Source organism: Aythya ferina (assembly GCF_964211825.1).
Source record: "Aythya ferina genome assembly, chromosome: 1".
NCBI lineage: Eukaryota > Metazoa > Chordata > Aves > Anseriformes > Anatidae > Aythya > Aythya ferina.
In genome coordinates this window covers 33,788,280-33,809,540 of record NC_140296.1, presented here as the reverse complement: position 1 = coordinate 33,809,540, position 21,261 = coordinate 33,788,280, and the positions used below count along the sequence as shown (strand labels likewise).

At 42.5% G+C, this 21,261-nt stretch overlaps 2 long non-coding RNA genes across 2 annotated transcripts in view; one reads left to right on the top strand and one right to left on the bottom strand.

The window, feature by feature from the left end:
• The window catches only part of LOC311434514, a 339,184-nt gene extending 319,603 nt beyond the window's left edge, over positions 1–19,581 (top strand). The window contains exon 2 of the long non-coding RNA XR_014691561.1: positions 19,190–19,581. This is a non-coding gene — a long non-coding RNA (uncharacterized lncRNA). The remainder of the gene's footprint in view (positions 1–19,189) is intronic.
• On the bottom strand, positions 1,678–11,963 carry LOC311434488. The gene is made up of 3 exons (XR_014691525.1): positions 11,740–11,963; positions 4,271–4,517; positions 1,678–1,941 (listed from the first exon to the last, which is right to left on the bottom strand). It is a non-coding gene; the product is annotated as an uncharacterized lncRNA (long non-coding RNA).
• Positions 19,582–21,261: the final 1,680 nt, after the last annotated feature.

Genomic DNA, 21,261 nt, shown 5'->3' with positions numbered 1-21,261 from the left:
TGTTATTTGTTATAATTTCTTTTTTGGTTATTGTAAGTTACTCTTGTGATTTTTCTTTGATTTTAGTTTTATTTAAAATCCTTAGAATACAATTTACACTTATATTTATAATCCTCACAGTGAACCAATACATAGAAGTGATGAAAACTGATGTTGTTTTAATATTGGCTTTGGCATATGATACACTGTATCTCATAACTTTTCAATATTCAAAAGATACACGTTTCTAAGTTAGTTCTTTAGTAAAGTTTATATTTATCTTGCTATTCAGCTATTTCTATTCTTCTGTGGTAATTTATATGAAAAATGAAGCAACCATCAGAATATGTAGTGAATAATGAGGGGATATAATTCATGGATAATTAAAACATAGCATTTCAGCATTAAATCCTCAGATTTAAAACTTTTCTGTTTCTGAGAACAGTCAGAAAGCATGGGTTTGTACTCAGAATTTTAAAAATATCTTTTTGTATAACACACATAAAAGTCATCCTATAACAGGATAAGTAGTACTGAGCAGCACAAGGTCATGATCTATTTCAGAAAAAGTAAAAATTAATGAGACATCTATAAAGAAAAGCCATTTCACAGATGCACTGTCCACTGTCCCTTATACTGTACATTATTTTCATATGGAAATTTTCACAAATGACTTCTAGGGGAAGGTCTAAAACAGAACTTGAAGACCTAAATACATATAGTTATTGATTCAGCTAAGGACTCTCTGAAAGCTATCCTCAATTTATGCTTAAGTTCACCTTCAGAGAAATTGAAGCGTTATAGTCTTTAGATGCAAGTAGCTACTATTTCATTTAATTAGTTCAGTTCTGAAGTAATTTAGTTTTATTTATATATAGTTATGTCAATGATAATATTAATGCAAATGCAGATCTATTACAATTTCTCTGTTATATAAAAAGTATGTAATACTGTTCAAAATACATGTATATTTTAAATACTTTGAAATTTTTTTTTCATATAACTTGAGCCAAGTATACAAGAAGTATGACAATGTGCATGTATTTGTTCTTTTTAAAAAGTGATATTATAAAACTGAAGTAGTCATCATAATTGATGTGTACATAACATCCCTGTACATTCTGGGGGAAAAATAAATAAGGAAAAGATTAAAGTTAACATCACAGTTAAAAAATAAATTTATCCCAATGTTATTGTTACCTCTTTTCAAAGTTTCTAACGCAATCTTTATTTAACAAATAGAGTTTTTATTTGCATATTTGTAGTGCATGCAATAATGACAACATAAAATCATATAGGATTATTAATTTGCACTCAAAAAATCAATAATAAAATAATAATAAAAATATTCAATAGATCATTTTTATCTTTTTTTTTTTTCTTAAGATGAAACAGAATTATTCAGCTTTAGAAACACAGAACAAGTACGTGAGATGGTAATTACTATATGCTTTCCCAGATTGCAATCCCCCAGTCTTATTATGGTCATGGCTGATCTTCATCAGTTTTTCTTACTGTATTTAACCGTTACTGTGCTAATTGTACCTTACTGAGCAGCTGAACTCCTTCACAACCACTCTCTCAATCCACCTCCTCAAAGGGAAAGGGGGAGAAAATATGATGGAAAAAGCTCAAGGGCTGAAATAAGGACAGGGAGAACACTCAACAATTATCATCATGAGCAAAACAGACTCAGCATAGGGAGATCAATAAAATTTATTACCTATTGCTAACAACCCAGAACAGTAAGAAACTAAAAGCAAACTAAAAACACCTTCCCCGCCACCCACCCGTCACCGCCCCACACCCTCTTCTATGTCCTCCCCCTGGGCAGTGCAGGGGAATGGGGGCATGTGGGCTGTGGTCTCCTAATGCTTTATCTCCACTGCTCCTTCTCAGTCACTCTCTTCCCCTGCTCCACGCGGGGTCCTCCCACAGGATGACATCCTTTCCGAATGGATCCTGTGTGGCAGCAGAAGGCAGCAGTTCTTCAAGAACAGCTCCACATGCATCTGTATCATGGAGTACATCCCCCAGGAGCAACCTGCTCCAGCACGGGTCCCCCACAGGCAGCAGCTTCCCCCAGGCCCCCTGCTCCTGCGTGGGCTACTCTCCATGGGCTGTAACTCTGGCCCAGGGCCTGCTCCAGCGGGGCTCTCCATGGGCCACAGCCTCCTCCAGGCCACATCCACCTGCTCTACCTGGGGCTCCTCCACAGGCTGCAGTGTGGAGATCTGCTCCATGTGGGACCCATGGGCTGTAGGGGGACAGCCTGCTCCACCAGGGGCCTCTCCACAGGCCACAGGATAACTTCTGCTCAGGTGCCTGGAGCACCTCCTCTTTTGCACCTCTTTCTGCACTGATCTTGGGGGCGGCTTGTGCAGCAGTTTTGTTTTGTTTTGTTTTGTTTTGCTAAATATGCTCTCACAGAGGTGCAAATGACAGCCCTTATTGGCTCAGCTCTGACCAGCTCTTTGGGGCCAGCTGAAACTGGCCCTTATCTAACATGAGGCAGCTTCTGGATTCTTATCACAGTGGAAACCCCTGCAGCCGTCTGTTAAGAAAACCTTGCCACATAAACCCAGTACAGGTACTACTCCCTCCAGAAGTTTCCTATTTTCCATAGTTGTGAGATGAACCTTGAAATCAGTTTTTTGTTTATTTTTCTGCATGTATTTTCTTTCTATTTCACAATGCTCTGTATGTAACATTGAAATAAATATGTTTTCTACCATGAAATTAAAAGGAGGTCTTGTAAGCTTTTGCTTTTAAAGTAGATATTGATCAATCCAGGTTTCATTCTCTCCCTTTGCTGAGAAGTAATGCTTTCCCTTCATTTCTGCTACTGTTGTTCTGTACAGACATGAGAAGGTGGGAAACAATTACACCAGAATCACATTTGTTCGGTAAAATCATGACTCACTCCTTCCATGGATATGGGAAACACAATGATGTATCACGTAATACAATATCAGTTTAATTTAGTTGTACTTTCTGGACTTACTGTTAGGTCAGGAGTATTTATAGCCTGTTTTCAACATTAATTTTGTTTTGTTCTATATTTCCATGCGTGCATTGATCTGTACACAGATCTATACACAGAGAATATACAGTATTCCACAGGGTGCATGAATGCCAGTTGCAATATGCAGAATAAAAATGGCTGTATGTAGATATGCCTGTATGTCTTTTGTCTGTATTACAGACAGACAAACAGACAAACAAACAGGCAACAGTCATTTCATAAACACATGTCAAGTGTGGTTGGAGCCACTGGATGAAGCACTACTTAAAGGCTTCAGTACTTTCCTTATTCTGCAAATATCTTGGAGGTTAAGTACTGAAAAGACATTATACAGTGCTTCACTTCAGTGAATACATATTGAAAATGATAAAATCATAGAGTTATAGTCATAATTCCAACCCCTCTGCCATTGGCAGGGACACCTCCCACTAGACCAGGTTTCTCAAAGCCCCATCCAACCTGGCCTTGAACACTTCCAGGGATGGGGCATCCACAGCCTATCTTGGCAACCTGTTCCAATACCTCACCTTGTAGTAAAGAATTTCTTCCTTATATCTAATCTAATGGGGTTTAGTTTAGAATCATTATTCTTTTTCCTAATTTTTAGGATTGCCCAGGACCTTACACAATATTAAGAAAGAAGAATCTCCATTTGACTTTCTGAAGTACAGAGGAAAGAAGCTTCTTTGCTCTTTAATTTGGAAAAAAAAAAAAAAAAAAAAGCAATCAGTGTACGAGCAGAAAAGCACAAAAAAGCTTACTTGGGCTTGTGCTCATCTTCATTGTCTCAGTATTTCAGTCTGTCTCAAGATATTTCTAATTCTAAGCTTCTCTTCATCCCCCCAGAAGTGGCAGCAGATTTACATTTCAGTCTCCAAAGCATGTGTTTTAACAGTGACCAACAGGTTATAAAAACAATGGTGTCTCAAAAGTGCCAAGAGGTCTTTGCAAGAGGGACTTATTTCTGGTATGAACTTCTCAATAGCCTGAACATGCTTTCCTGTAACAGGAAAAATACTCTACTTTTAGCCATTATCATACAATCAGGCTGGACTGTTTACTGGACAATAGCTCTTGGGAGAGCCTGGGTGAGAGCTCTAGAATGTACCTGTATGAGGGTTTCCTGCTGAAACTCAAGTGTGACCATACTCTATTAGCTGAGGTGAGGTTTTGTTCCTTTATTCTTTCAACAGGACGCTATTTGTTTCAAAATTCTTCACCACCTCTCAGTGAGATTTACAGACAATGAAAATACATGTCACTTACCAGCTTAGGGGGAGGAAGATCCTTTCCCTTCAATCCTGTGTCAGTGACATATTTCTGAGAGCCTGAGGGCATTTACATACTGCCGCCTGCTGCCTTTAGGGCCTTGATCTCAGTCTGCTCTGATCCCAGCAGGGTTGGTGATCTGCTGTTCTCTGCTTAAATCTGCTCGTCTTCCTACAGTTTGATCCAGAGCCCAGTGGAGTAGAAGACTCTTAAGACTTCTTTTGGCTTCAGTGGATTTTGGAGTCTGCCAGATACATAATTAATTTATTTCAATGGAATTTGAATCAGGCTTTTTGTACTGCCAGATGTATAATTAATATTTCAAGATGAAATCCAGGTATCTTGCTGTTTTGAAAGTTCCTCCCACTTTCTCAGTTCTTGACCCCCTTCCCACTCTCCCACCTTCCTCCACAGGAAAGTCATAATTTAAACTCTTATGTTCATAAATCAATCAGGAAATCTATCAAATTACTAAAACTGTGATTCTATGATTTTATCTAACAGAAGAAAATATTTCAAAGGACCTTTCAGTTTCAAAAACAATAGCATTTTAACTCTCAAACTTCGAAACGAGGGTTATTTTTTCACAGTCTCATAAAATACAACTTTTCAGTTTTATCGCTCTTTGTAACTTGAGGGAAAATTTAACATTGTTTATATATGAAAAGTGGCAAGTGAATTTACTTAAATATAGCTAGTTCTTTGCATTACTTCAAACATCTTTTTTACATTAATGATTGCAAGTGGACAAGTGAGACAACAGGAATATTTTATTCTTTTGTGAAGGCTTTTCTTGAAATGAAATAAATTCATTTTCTATTACCCACAAAAGCAGCTTTTGCCTCCTTTGAAGTCTTACTTACTGCAATAGAAGCCTGTCATATTCTAGCCTGTTAATAGACCCTCACTCTTCAAAACATTATAGCCTATAGTCTCTGACTCCCACTGTTATTACTAATGCATCCCCTCACCTTTACACTCCAAGGGAAATATCTATTTTCCTTGAGGATAAGTTTTGCACCACAATACAGCCTGTCTGTTCTAGCTTTATGAATTAAATGCCAATCTAAAATAAGCGTACTGCTAAGGATACAAAGGAACTTGGCCATATACTAATTTTATTTCATTCCATTGATCCTACTTTCTCAGCAAATTGTCATGTAAAACTCAGTGGATATTTGAGATAGTGAAGAAGTACCAAAACTGTTTTATCCACTCATCAGAACAGCATTTTTCTTTCACTGACTTGCTATCTGGCTGTCTTTTGTTTGAATGACTCTGACTGGTTTCTTAATTTCACTACATTCCAAAATGTTGGCAAAGCTCTGAAGTTTCAATATTCGAAAAAAATATATATAGTTTTTGTATTAATAATATAGTTAATAATAATAATAATAATAATAATAATAATAATAATAATAATAATAATAATAATATAGTATATTGTATTTCCATTGATGGTTGCTCCTGAGTCATGTCCCATTCCTTCCCCCCAGCCCAGTGGAAAGCTGTATTTAGAGAGTGACTTGGAAACCAATTCTGATGAGCCCTAAAAGTGTGATCAACTTGAAAAGAAAATCTGAACAAAAGCTTTGAAATTCACTGCAGGAGTTTATTTTCCAATAGTAACTTCTTTTGATTTCAGAAGAAAATCATGAGCTTGGCAAGTTGTTAATTTCTATGAAAATAGGTCATTTTTATTTAATGATGATAGCTCCTAAGCAGTGCATGATAATCTTAATAGAATTCAAGAACTGCTTTATGAATCACCAAGTTTTGAAAAAGATGGAAGCAAAAGTGGAAAAAAATATACATATTATGTCTTGGTAATGATATGATTTATGTTAACTGTATAAGGTACTACAATATTATCTATTCAAAAACTGTGAGGTCATCAAAAAAATGACAGATACCTGAGTTATTGAGTTTTGTTTCAAATCTTTTGGCAGTTATCAACTTTTGCTTTTCTGCCATTCTGTGCTTTAAATAGACAATGTACAAAACATCCAGAGCTGTTATTGCTGCTAGAGGATGAGTCCTATCCACTATTGCATTTTCTCTAAGCTTTAAAGAAAACTTGTTGACACGGTTTAGCAAAAACACTTAGTCTCTTAGATATCACTCTGCTTCTGAATAATCTTTTTGGTGTACAGATCAAAAGGAAAGCTTTCATCGTAGATCTTGGATTGGACTCTAATCAGTATAGGAGTTCCATAAGCTTTAGTGCAAGACCTTTTCATTTTCCTCATGTGAAGATCAATTAGATCATAAGCTCTTCAGAGAAAACATCAAATTCTTTCAGTGTTTACTGCACTAAACAATACAAAGCACCACAGTTTTGGCTTCAAGAAAACAACCTGTAATTGACATGTTTGTTTCAGAGTATGGAAAGATCAAAACAGTGAACTATTTTCACTGCTTGACTATGTAAATTGCATCCAAACTAAACTAGCCATAGTCATTCCAGTATATCAAGATGAATTCACAGATGTTAGGTAGTCTTTTAAAGATGTCATATATATATATATATATATTATTTTCTGTGTTACATAGGCAAAAATATTGTGTTTCCCCTTTGATTTTTAAAAAGCAGAGCATATAGCTTTATATCCATGGTAGCACAGCATTTTTTAATTTTTATTTTCAAATTATGAAAGGACAGGAAAGGCATAAGAAAACTGTTGCTGTGGCAGAATTTTGCTAAATGATATCTCTGGGAGGAAATATGACTACATCTTTTATATTTTCCCCTAAAGCACAGAATTCATATTAACCATGTATGATGAGGCTCTGTGTGGCTGGAATACTTACTGTAAATGATATCAATTGCACATTTGAAGAACTTATCCAGAAGTTATTTGAAGCCAGTAGGGATATTTCCATTGATTTTAAAGGGCTTAGAAATAGGCCTTTAGCCTTGTTTTCAGTTCATGAATCATTCAGAAGCAAATCCTGATGTCTAGGTATTTGTAAATATTGGACAAATACTTCGGACAAACAACTTCTGGTCTAGAGGCTGTTTCCAAAATGTTAATCTAGGCTATATACTGTTCCATATTCATGACGTGTGATTAGTCATCTACATCATCATGTTGTTACTTCTTTTATCTAATTGAAGGACTGAAACTATTTAAGCTGTACTATCTATCCATTTATATTCTTATAATGGAGTACCTCATCGCTGTAGTATATGAATGAATAATGAATAACAAATGTTGAATAGTGAATAATGAATAGTAAATAATTTATACATTCTGCTAGGATTTTTTAAACAAATATTCATTCGTGCAACTACATGTGAAACTTCTAGGATTGAGAACATTTTCACAAATGTTCAGGAGCTGCACCAACAGTGTGGAATAACAAGTAATAACTTTTGATTAATACAGGATAGCACTTATGATTATATCGTTTAAATATAAAATGAAGCTGTTTTATTTTATTTATTTTTTTTAACCATTGGATTAGGTCTGAGGTATATGAATTGATTTTAGTGTTTCATTTCTTTCTCCAGTTGCTCATTTCAGCATCCTCTCCTCTCCTCTCCTCTCCTCTCCTCTCCTCTCCTCTCCTCTCCTCTCCTCTCCCTCTTTTAATTATGTTTATCTCCTTATTCTTCCAGTTCACTTGTTCAAATTCCCTTATTCATTTTTTTTTTCTTTTCCTTTTTTCTTTTATTCTCCCACTGCATTTACTCATCATCAATCATTTGATTTTTTTTTTTCCTCAGCATCTTCTTCAATATTTTCAATTACCATTCATTTGTCTGCAGTTACTCTCTTTACAGAATAACAAAATTTCTAGGTTGGAAGAGACCTACAAGATCATTGAGTCCAACCTCTGACCTAACACTAACAAGTCCTCCACTAAACCATATCATTAAGCTCTACATCTAAACGCCTTTTAAAGACCTCCACGGATGGTGACTCCACCACTTCCCTGGGCAGCCCATTCCAATGTCTAACAACCCTTTCGGTAAAGAAGTTCTTCCTAACATCCAACCTAAAACTCCCCTGGTGCAACTTTAGCCCATTCCCCCTCGTCCTGTCACCAGGCATGTGGGAGAACAGACCAACCCCCACCTCGCTACAGCCTCCTTTAAGGTACCTATAGAGAGCAATAAGGTCAACCCTGAGCCTCCTTTTCTCCAGGCCAAACAAACCCAGCTCCCTCAGCCGCTCCTCGTAGGGCTTGTTCTCCAGGCCTCTCACCAGCTTTGTTGCCCTTCTCTGGACTCGCTTGAGCACCTCGATGTCCTTCTTGTAGCCAGGGGCCCAAAACTGAACACAGTACTCGAGGTGCGGCCTCACCAGAGCCGAGTACAGGGGGACAATCACTTCCATAGACCTGCTGGCCACACTGCTTCTTATGCAAGCCAGGATGCCGTTGGCCTTCTCGGCCACCTGAGCACACTGCTGGCTCATATTCAGCCAACTATCAACCAATACTCCCAGGTCCTTCCCCACCAGGCAGCTTTCCAACCATTCCCCTCCCAGTCTCTAGCTCTGCTTGGGGTTATTGCGCCCCAGGTGCAGGACCCGGCACTTGGCCTTGTTGAACTTCATGCAGTTGACCTCAGCCCATCGGTCCAGCCTATCCAGATCCTCCTGCAGAGCCTTCCTACCCTCGAGCAGATCGACACACGCACCTAACTTGGTGTCATCTGCAAACTTACTGAGGGTGCACTCAATGCCCTCGTCCAGATCATCGATAAAGATATTAAAGAGGACTGGCCCCAGTACCGAGCCCTGGGGAACGCCACTAGTGACTGGCCCCGATCTGGACTTGACTCCATTCACCATGACTCTTTGGGCCCTGCTACCCAGGCAGTTTCTAACCCAACGAAGCATACGCCAGTCCAATCCAAGAGCAGCCAGTTTCTTGAGGAGAATGCTGTGGGAAACGGTGTCAAAAGCCTTGCTGAAGTCAAGGTAGACCACATCCACAGCCTTTCCCTCATCCACCTTTCATAAACCCATGCAGACTGGGCCTGATCGCCTGCTTGCCCTGCAAGTGCCACGTGATGACTCTCAGGAGGATCTGCTCCATGAGCTTCCCTGGCACTGAGGTCAAACTGACAGGCCTATAGTTCCTCGGGTCTGCCCTCCGGACCTTCTTGTAGATGGGCGTCATGTTTGCTAGCCACCAGTCAACTGGGACCTCCCCCGATAGCCAGGACTGCTGATAAATGATGGAAAGCGGCTTGGCCAGCTCCTCTGCCAGTTCTCTCAGTACCCTCGGGTGGATCCCATCCGGCCCCATCGACTTGTGCACATCCAAGTGCCGTAGCAGGTCGCCGACCATTTCTTCGTGGATAGTGAGGGCCACATTCTGCTCCCCATCCCATTCCGCCAGGTCAGGGTACTGGGTATCCAGAGAACAACCGGTATTGCCGCTAAAGACTGAGGCAAAGAAGGCATTAAGCACCTCCGCCTTTTCCTCATCTTTTGTAACAAGGTTTCCCCCTGCACCCAGTAAAGGATGGAGATTCTCCTTAGTTCTCCGTTTTGCGTTGAATTATTTGTAAAAAGATTTTTTGTTGTCTTTAACAGCAGTAGCCAGATTGAGCTCCAGATGAGCTTTGGCCTTTCTAATTTTGTCCCTGCACAGCCTCGTAACGTCCTTATAGTCCTCCTCAGTGGCCCGCCCTTTTTTTCAAAGATCATAAACCCTCTTTTTTCTCCTCAGCTCAAGCTGCAACCCTCTGTTGAGCCAGGCCGGTCTTCTTCCACGCTGGCTCATCTTTGGGCACGTGGGGACAGACTGCTCCTGCACCATTAAGATTTCCTTCTTGAAGAGCGCCCAGCCTTCCTGGACTCCTCTGCCCTTCAGAACCGCCTCCCAAGGGACTCTACCAACCAGTGTCCTGAACAGCTCAAAGTCAGCCTTCTGGAAGTCCAATACAGTGGTTTTACTGGTCTCCTTCCTGGCCTCGCCAAGAATAGTGAACTCCACCATTTCGTGGTCACTCTGCCCAAGACAGCTTCCGACCACCACATCTCCCACCAGTCCTTCTCTGTTTGTGAAGAGAAGGTCTAGCGGGGTGCCACCCCTGGTAGGCTCACTAACCAGTTGCATGAGGAAGCTATCTTCCACACTCTCCAGAAACCTCCTAGACTGCTTTCTCAGGGCTGTGTTGTGCTTGCAGGATATGTCAGGGAAGTTGAAGTCCCCCACGAGAACAAGCACCGACGATTTTGCAACTTCTGTCAGCTGCCTGTAGAACTCCTCATCCGTCTCCTCATCCTGGTTCGGCGGTCTATAACAGACCCCAACCAGGACGCTAGCCTTGTTGGCCTTCCCGCCAATCCTAACCCAAAGGGACTCAACCTTGTCATTCCCAGCCTCTAGTTCCACAACATCGAAAGATTCTCTAATATAGAGAGCCACACCACCACCCCTTCTGTGCTGCCTGTCCCTTCTGAAGAGCTTATAGCCAGTCATTGCAGCACTCCAGTCATGAGAGTGGTCCCACCACGTCTCCGTGATGGCAACCAAGTTGTAGCCTGCCTGCGGCACAATGGCTTCCAGCTCCTCCTGTTTGTTACCCATGCTGCGTGCATTGGTGTAGATGCACTCCAGCTGGGCCATTGTCTTATCCCCCGGCCTTGCCATTGTTCCCCCTGGCACACCTCCAACAAGCCTTGAGCGAACGAACGGCTGTGTGAACGGCTGTGTGGTGCTTAGCTGCCAGCTGGGGGAAACCACGAGGACAGCAATGTAGTCATGTAACCAAATTAAAGCCAAAACTTTCAGCCCGGTCCTTGACCTGAATAGGGAGTGAGGATCCGGATCCTGGCATTTATACGTGATAGTTTATATGCAGCCAAAGTAAATACTGCAGTCGGAGGTCATGGCGCTAGATTTTGACAAGTCAGGCATAAAGAAGTGATCTCAGAAAAGCAAATTTAAGCAACATTAATGTCAAGTAAAGTCTTTCTGATTGCTATATTCCTTATCTGTCATGACTAGACAGATGAAAATCCGGGATGGCAATTTTGCCTTTTAGGTCATTTTCTTTTTTTCTTTTATTTCTTCTCTTTATGTTGATTTATCTTATTTTAACAGGCTCTGTACTAATTTTCCTCACAGAATGACTAGCAGAAATATGACCCTTACATGCCTTTTGTAGTTAATTAATTAGGTCAACTCTAACCACTGAGCCCCTTGTCAGGTTCTTTCTGCTAGCAATAAGGAGCAATTGAACCTTAAACATTGAAACGAGCTTGTTGAGCCTATTCCACAAGGTCTCATGACTCCACACATGTGAAGTGAAATCTGCCAGGTGGGGATCATTTGACCTTTGCTATATAGGAAGCATGAGGAGTCATGGGAAGACTTGCCACTCCAGAGGAGTTTGAGGTTCAGGTTACTTAAGGTACCTTTCTACTGGTCCCCAGTCTGTTTTGGCATCCCAATCAAGCTGCTCCACTTCTTTTCCAGGGACAGAGGTGAGACTGACTGACCTGTAGTTTTCCAGATCCTTCTTCCTGCCCTTCTTGAAGATCCGAATGGCACTGGCTTTCCTCCTGTCTTCAGGCACCTCACCCGTTCTCCAGGACCTTTCCAAGATTATAGAGAAAGTTTCAGCGATCGCATCTGACAGCTCCCTTAGCACCCATGTATCTAGTAGATTTGTAGTAGAACCCCACCGCTGTGTCTCCCATACCAGCCCACCCCTTAATGCTTACTCAGCTCTCCACCTGTCCATCACCCTCCCCCAGCTGGAGCTGGCTACACTCTAATTGCTCTCTCACATAAAGGGCAACCCCACCCCCTTGCTTCCCCAGCCTGTCTCTTCTAAAGAGGACATAGCCCTCCATGACTGCGTTCCACTCACGTGAGCTGTCCCACCACGTCTCAGTGATCGCAATGAGATCGTGGCCCCACAACCGAACACAGATCTTGAGCTCATCCTGTTTATTTCCCATGCTCCATGCACTGGTGTACAGGCACTTTAGGGAAGCAGCAGGTACAGTTACCCCGGGGGCATGCAAGAAGAAGGTACTGGACGGGGGACTGGAAACACTACCTTCTCTGAGGAGCCTTCAGACAATCCTATGGGAGAGCTTTGAAGTTTGTCCTTGTCTTCAACAGTGGCAGTAGTGTGAAAAGTGTTCATCTGATTCGTGTGTTTAGATGTAGAGCTTAGGGATATGGTTTAGTGGGGACTGCTAGTGTTAGGTCAGAGGTTGGACTCAATGATCTTGAGGTCTCTTCCAACCTAGAAATTCTGTGATTCTGTGTCATTATGGAACAATGCTAGGGCCGCATGGTATGATGACTGTGACCTTCTGTCCTACAGACCCTTGTATAACCACAACACTAAGAAAAACAGAGTGGTTAATGTATATAGTTTTCGTACCTTGCAAAGGAATGTTTTAGCAATTTGTGTCAATAGAGAGCTTGAAGGGAAATGTATTTGTAGGCTTTTCCTTGAAGTCTCTGATACCTGGGGGGGGGGGGGGGGGGGGGGGGTGGTTCAGAATAGCTGCTAACTATTATGACTATTGCATGGGACACTATGCAAGTCTCTGATATCTGGCCGGGAGACTAAGGAGATGGGGAAAGCTGAAGAACGACTAAAAGACAAAGCTTGCAGGGGACACTGCACAAGTCTCTGCCATACAGCCAAGTTGGACAAAGGAGAAGGACAAGGGGTCTGAGATAAGGAGGACTGTTCACAAAGGGACAGGTTATGCCTATGTATAGGAGCATTGGGAAACTTCATGTATATGTAACTCTTTACTAGATATAACCAAAGCAAGTTGCCACGAGGCGTGCACGACTTTGGTGGAACTACCCCCACCGTGCCACCCAGAACTGAGTAAACCTACCTACTTTACAATCTTACTGATCGTGGAATCAGCTTTCTGTGAGTCATTTTGTCATCTTTCTGTGAGCCAGGCAGGAGACACCCTGTTCAGCTATGGGATCAGCTGCGGAGCAAACGCCCCGAGGTGCACCCTGAGTGTTTTGCTCGGTGGGGACTCCACTCTCAGTCACTCACTGCAGGAGCAGAGAAAGACCTCCTGAAGCTGCAGACAAACGGTATATTTTCAGCTGCTGGAGGGATACTAACTGCAGTGTTAATAATTGTATGTCTTATTCTCAAATGTCCAGGTATTTTGTGTTGAAAGTATTTGTGTAAGTGTAAGGGTTTGAAACAAAGGGTTACAAGTCGCTTCACGAAGAACACAGTCAGAGAAGATACTTACTTAGGTTGGTTATTATTCTAAATTATGTTCTTGTGGTATGAATGAGATGCACTAGAGGCCTCTTTGTGTGATTGCATGATTGTGCAGTGTGAGTGAAACACAGCGTTGCCACAAAACGAATGCGGAGTTCCAGTCCGTGGTTCCATATTCTCCGTGAGGGGACTGGGCGGAGACGAATGAAGTACGTGACAGACTGAAAAGAAGTGCTGTTTTATCCAAGGTTTGATTGGTGGTGCCCAATATATGGGCCTGGCAGTGTATCTTGTGAGCCTATTTGTGCTCTTAAATGCTTTGAGTGTGACAAGAAAAAAAAGGCGGGAGCATTATCTAAGTAACTAACAGTTGAGAAGTGTTGGTGTATTTGCTGTGGCATTTGGTCAGTTTCCCAAGTACTTGTGGGGGGGGGGGGGGGAAGGGGGCTGACTGATTATCAAAGCAGAACTGAAAGAGTCATTTCTTTGGTGGTTCGGGCTTCAGCCCTGGGAATTTGGTAAGAAGGGGGAGAGTGAATTTATTTAGGCCTCAATACCTTTTTAAACCCCCATATTGATGAATACACAGGAGAGATTCCTTGTTTTGTATGGGCTTACTAACAAAGTGCATGAGAAAAATTGGCATTTGGCTTGAAATTCGGTCCTGTTGAAATGTAAATTTTTGTGGAAAAGGTGGTAATGTTTGTCTAGAAGACAGAAGGCTGAGTGCTTCAGTTGTTTTCCTGAAGTTCCATGGATTTATGATTGGAATGGGGCTCATTAATAATCTGAAATAGTAAAGTTTGTATGTGGGAAGAAGCGTTTAATCCCAGAGAATTGGGACATTGGGGAAGAAGATTAGAAAAAGATAGTAAAAACCTGCAGTAAAAAGTTTTGCGTGGAAATTGAAACAAAGGACAGTAACTAGTAAGGAATAGTAATAAATAAATAAAAGGGAATGGGAAATCAAGGAAATGAGTAATATCCAAAACAAAGACGTTTTAAAGAAAGCCTCCTTGGGTGCATATTGGCACATTGGAAGGATATTGTTAGAACTGGAGGCACAGAAAGCAAGAGGACTTTCACTAAGTATTGCAATCAATGGTGGCCGCTTTATGGATCAATCGACTATAACACTATCTTGCAATTAATGTTGTTTTTGAGGAGAGAAGGAAAATAGGATGAAATGTATTATACTGATATGTTGTTCCAGCATCTTAGAGGGAAAAGGAGTGGAATTAAGTTGGCCCCTGACTGAGCCTTTGGTGTTGGCATGAGAAAAGTACAGGCTGGAGAAAGATAAAGGAAGGGTTAAAAGAGTTGAAGGTGTTAAAGGCATGTAGTATTTAACAGAGCTGTTTGAAGTTGAATGAGCAGGGAAAGAGGATGTAGAAGTGTTAATAGTTCTGCCTCCACAGGAGGCTGTGATCTCAAAATCACCAGTGTGAGCCCTTTGGGGCAGAGGGACCATGATGGGTGCGAGAGAGTTGTCATGGACACAGAAAAGCAACAAACTCTTAAAACAACCTGAGTTTATGAGTGAGCTCAGACTGCCAATGGGACCGCTCAGGGAACTGTTGACAATTGCATTCCCCTGACCAACCCCACACTGAGACTATAGTCACCCCGGAAATAATGAACGGTAAATACCAAAATCTGGTTAAATTCGGAATTGAGAATGTGTTCCAACAAGATCCAAAAGAAACCCCTATGGAATTTTTGGACCGACTCTGAAGTGCAATGGAAAATGAAACTGGAGAAAATAGGGGCTAAGTTAGAACAAGGAAAATGGACACTGCCAGACAGGCAAGAGATATTGTCAAAAGCTTATGCGAAGCAAATATTGGGACGTTTGCATGCACAGACACATTGGGGTACAAAGGCGTTAAGTGATCATTTACTTCAACAATTTGATTGCATTGGGATTTTTGAAATAGCAAAGCAAATTGTACAAAGTTGCTTAACTTGTCAGGAGATAAATAAGAAAGTGTTTCGACAAGCAGCCACGGGAGGGAGAAAAAACAGCTTATAGGCCTTTTGAGAAAGTACAAGTTGATTTAACTGAATTGCCTGAGGTAGGGAGGATAAAATATCTATTGGTAATAGTAGATCACTTAACGCAATGGGTAGAAGCTTATCCCGTAGCACAAGTTACGGCATAAATGGTGGTAAAAATTCTATTAGAACACCTGATACCCAGATATGGGATAATCCAGTACATTGATTCTGATCAGGGCACACACTTGACTTCTAAAATAATAAAATTATTATGTCAATCATTAGGTGTTCAGTGGGAATACCATACTCTGTGGCACCCACAAAGTTCAGGGAAAGTAGAAAGACTGAATCAAACAATAAAACAACAATTGGCTAAATTAATGATCGAGACACAAATGCCCTGGACCAGATGCTTACCATTGGCACTTTTAAACATAAGAACTAAACCACACAGTGAGACTGGATTATCACCATATGAAATGTTATATGGTATGCCTTCTTCTCAAGGGAAGAGCCTTGAGAACTAGCCTATAGGGAACAATGTAGTTGAGGATCATAGCATCCAGAAAGGTATAATTATTATTGGAAGGAGATTACAAGAACTAAGAGAAATTGGAATGATAGCTCAAACATATACATATAGGATTTGCTATATGTAAAATACAACCAGGAGACAAGGTCTTAATAAACACCTGGAGGGAAGAATCATTGAACCCCTGACGGGAGGGATTGTACCTTGTTTTACTTACTACCTCACAGCAGAAAGGGGTTGGACCCACGCATCCAGAATTAAAGGACCAGTAACTACTGAAACTTGGAGGGTTGAGTCCGCTCCTGGGGAACTGAAACTCAAGCTACAGAAGAACTAATATTCTGGCAACGAGGCTCTGCATGAATTAAGGATGCCAAATAAAGGGGACAAGCGTAAAGGGAGGAAAGGGAGAAGGCAAGACTGGGGCAGGACCCTCCACTGCAGTGTGTATGGTCTACCGAGGGAGGCAACCCCTATGGGTATTGACTGCCGAGTGAAAGGGCCTTGACCGGACTTCTCCCACACTAAGGTCAGGTTGTCCCAAGAAAATAATGTAAGAACCTTTTTTTTAAACCCATATAAAGCTGTGATTTGTTTTCCAGGAGCTGATCACCCTGACAGGCTGAATGGTAACACAAACCCAAATCGACCCTGAAAGCGGGCCCAACCCCTTGATTGAAGGCATTTGCTTACTATGATCCAGCTACGTGGGCAGAAGACGGATCCTGGGGCTATAGGACCCCAATGTATATACTTAATAGAATAATTAGGTTACAAGCTGTAATAGAAATAGTTGTAAATAAAACCGGAGATGCGCTTGGATTAATTGCAAAGCAAAATACCAAGATGAGAACTGCTTTGTATCAAAATTGCTTAGCTTTGGATTATTTACTAGAGAAGGAGAAGTCTGTGGAAAATTTAACCTTAGTAATTGCTGTTTAGAGATTGATGAGGGTGTTTCTTCCTAGTAGCTGGTAGAATGCTATGTTCTGGCTTAGGATGAGAAGAGTGCTGATAATATGCTGCTGTTTTAATTGTTGCAGAGCAGTGCTTACACCAAGCCAAGGACGTTTCAGCTTCTCACTCTCTCCTGCCAGCAGGCAGGCTGGGGGTGCAAGAGCTGGGAGGAGGGCCGGAATGCTCGGGGTTAGGCTGGGCATCGGACAGTGGGTGGTGAGCAATTGCATTGTGCATCACTTGTTTCGTACACATTATTACTAGTAGTATTGTTATCTTCATTATTGTCATTATTATTGTTGTTGTTATTATTTTCTTGTCTTTATCTCAACGCATGGGCTTCACTTTCCCATTTCTCTCTCCCATCCCAGAGAAGGAGGGGGGGAGGTGAGCAAACAGCCGTGTGTTGTTTAGCTGCCCGCTGGCTTAAACCACAACAGAAAGAAAAGCTGTAAATAAACTTGTAAGAGAAATGAAGAAAATTGCACATGTCCCAGTTCAGATTTCAGATGGAATTGATCTAAGAGGATGATGGGAGGGGGCTTTATGGGTGGTGAATGGCTTGCTAAAATAAGGATGGTTGTATTGGGGATATGTGGAGGATTATTAATAATTCCATGTTTAATACCTTGTATTACCAGACTAAGACACTCGGTAATACAAGGAACGCAAATATCTGTGGTACCTGTTGACCCAGAACCAGGGAAGGAGAAAACCCATTCCCTGATGATAATAAAAACAAACAAAGATCCCAAATTGGTACCAATTAGTATCAATTCGGCAAGTATTGACTTGATTGGAAAGGAAAACACAAATCAATGCCATGAAAAAGGAGATGGGGGATTGTGAAATGTGTTCATCTGATTCCTGTCATTATGGAACAATGCTAGGGCCGCACGGTATGATGACTGTGACCTTCTGTCCTACAGACCCTTGTATAACCACAACACTAAGAAAAACAGAGTGGTTAATGTATATAGTTCTCGTACCTTGCAAAGGAATGTTTTAGCAATTTGTGTCAATAGAGAGCTTGAAGGGAAATGTATTTGTAGGCTTTTCCTTGAAGTCTCTGATACCTGGGGGGGAGGGGGGGGGGTTCAGAATAGCTGCTAACTATTATGACTATTGCATGGGACACTATGCAAGTCTCTGATATCTGGCCGGGAGACTAAGGAGATGGGGAAAGCTGAAGAACGACTAAAAGACAAAGCTTGCAGGGGACACTGCACAAGTCTCTGCCATACAGCCAAGTTGGACAAAGGAGAAGGACAAGAGGGAGGGAGGAAGACTATGAGCCTTCAGCATGAGAGACCCCCAGAGGGTCCACCGGAGACTGTTACGCATGCTCCAGTAGGAGGGTTTGGATTCTGGAAACTAATTATAATAACCCTAGTTGTTTTAGAAGCAGTATTGAATATGTATTAGCCTAGGAGCATAAAAATCAGCTGCTTGATGTAACTGGTGTGCGTCTTGGTGGAGCAGAGACTCCCGGTGCACCCAGCGCTGTTTGCTTACCTCTATTCCTTGAATAAATTGTAAACTTTGATTATAGTCCTATTTTGAAGACTGAGCCATTTATAACAGTAGTGAGGACTTCCCCCAGCCCTTCTCTGTCCCCTTTAGCTCCCCTCCCTTCCCCCATCAAACCTAGTTTAAAGCCCTGGTAATCAGCCCAGAGAGCTTGCTCCCCAACACACTTGCGCCCCACTTGCCCAGTCCTGGTCCCCAGATTTTTGCGCCAGGAACATGATTCCACAGAGCCTTCAAGCCTTTCTGTAGCTTTAAAGATGCTGAAACGGTCCCTGGCTTAAGAACTAGTTCCCCACCTGGCACTACGAATCGTTGCTTAGGGATAAAAGCTGAGGTTCTTGTCTGTTAAGTGAACAGCCAGGGAGACTCAGCCTCCTTTCTCTGAGTTCGGTGCTGCCTAGCCTTAACATTTTCAGTACTCAGTAGTGTCTACCAGGCTCTTGTATTTTGAGAGGGATTGCACTCCCCTTACATCATATGGGAATCCCAGTTTTCTGTCTCAAGGGTGAATGGTGGAAGGCACTTGTAAATCATTGCAGGTTGTCGTTGTTGTCCATTGCCACGTAAATTAAGGCCATGCAAGTACCTTCTACTGTTTCTTCTTCTCTTTCATTTGTTGTCTGGTTTCTACCAAATATTACATATTTGGTGAAATGCCTTAAAACAACGTTACTTGTTAATTAACAACTTATTTTTTTTTTCTCTCTAGGTCTGCCAGTAGCTGACAGAGTAGAAAGGTGTGCTTCTCTCTCTTTCTTGTATAGAGTTAGAGGCAATGCCTGATATCCAGCCAAGATGGACAAAGGAGAAGGACAAGGACAAAGCCTGGGAGGAAGACTATGAGCCTTCAGCACGAGAGACCCCCAGAGGGACCACCGGGGACTGATACACATGCGCCAGTGGGAGGGTTCGGAATCCGGGAACTAATTACAATAACCCTGCCTTTTCCAGAAGTAGTAATGAACATGTATTAGCCTAGGAGCAGAAAAAGCTGCCGCCTGATGTAACGTGTGTGCGTGTTGGAGAAGCCCAGACTCCCTGTGCACCCAGCGCTCTTTACTTGCCTTTTATTAACCCCATAAATAAATCTCATAAAGCTAAGTTGGCTCGGAATTTATAACAGTATGATGAAAACTGTTGCACTCCAAGTTGGGAAGGGGAGAGGAAAATGTTCATGTATACGTGAGAATTGTACTCAAACAGCTGATTACACCTTTGCATACACCTTTTAAGGGAAAAGTTTAAACCTCAGAAGCAACAGGCAGTTTTCTACGTTTCCTGATATGATAACATAATATATGATATAGGTAGGATATCAAAGGATGATATCATACCTATAGCCTGCTGCAGGCTGAAAAGTAGCCTGTGCCTCAGGTACCGTTTTATGCCTTTGCTTTTGTTACTACATCCCTGTTAGTCTTCAAAAGGGAAATGAAATCTCTCCTGGCTTGTTTACTCCTGAAGGAGCGTGAAAGAGACGCGTGTCCTTGTATGTGAAGAGGAGGTGAAGGAACAGCTAGTGCAAGGAACACACAAATCCGTTGCGCCAGACTAACAGGTGGTTGGCTCTGAGCTGGGAGACTGCAACAGAAACACAGAATTATCTAGGTTGCAAGAGACCTCCAAGATCATTGAGTCCAACCTCTGACCTAACACTAACAGTCCTCCACTAAACCATATCCCTAAGCTCTACATCTAAATGTCTTTTAAAGACCTCCACGGATGGTGACTCCAACACTTCCCTGGGCAGCCTGTTCCAATGTCTAACAACCCTTTTGGTAAAGAAGTTCTTCCTAACATCCAATCTAAAACAACCCTGGTGCAACTTTAGCCCATTCCCCCTCGTCCTGTCACCAGGCATGTGGGAGAACAGACCAACCCCCACCTCGCTACAGCCTCCTTTAAAGTACCTATAGAGAGCAATAAGGTCAACCCTGAGCCTCCTTTTCTCCAGGCCAAACAAACCCAGCTCCCTCAGCCGCTCCTCGTAGGGCTTGTTCTCCAGGCCTCTCACCAGCTTTGTTGCCCTTCTCTGGACTCGCTTGAGCACCTCGATGTCCTTCTTGTAGCCAGGGGCCCAAAACTGAACACAGTACTCGAGGTGCGGCCTCACCAAAGCCGAGTACAGGGGGACAATCACTTCCATAGACCTGCTGGCCACACTGCTTCTTATGCAAGCCAGGATGCCGTTGGCCTTCTCGGCCACCTGAGCACACTGCTGGCTCATATTCAGCCAACTATCAACCAATACTCCCAGGTCCGTCTCCGCCAAGCAGCTTTCCAACCATTCCCCTCCCAGTCTCTAGCTCTGCTTGGGGTTATTGCGCCCCAGGTGCAGGACCCGGCACTTGGCCTTGTTGAACTTCTGTGTTGGGTCTGTCTGAGCTGGAGTCACCTTTTCCCTGCAGCAGCCCACACAGTGCTGTACTCTGCACTCGTAGCTGGAACAGCACTGATATCACTCCAGTGTTGTGTCTATTGCTGCATAGTGCTGGCACAGCATCAGGACTCCTTCCAAGCCCCCAAGAGCCAGCAGACTGGGGGTGGGCAAGTGATGGGGAGGGGACATTGCTGGGGCAGCTGACCTAAACCAACCAAAGGGATATTCCATAACACCTGATGTCACACTCAGCAATAAAAGGGGGGGCTCTCATGGGGGAGGGGGCTGTTCCTCCTGAACAACCACTACGCGTTTGGGGCCCTGCTTCCCAGGACGTGGCCGAACACCGCTCGCTGATGGGAAGTAGAGAATAATTTTTCCTCTCTCTGTGCTTCCGCGCG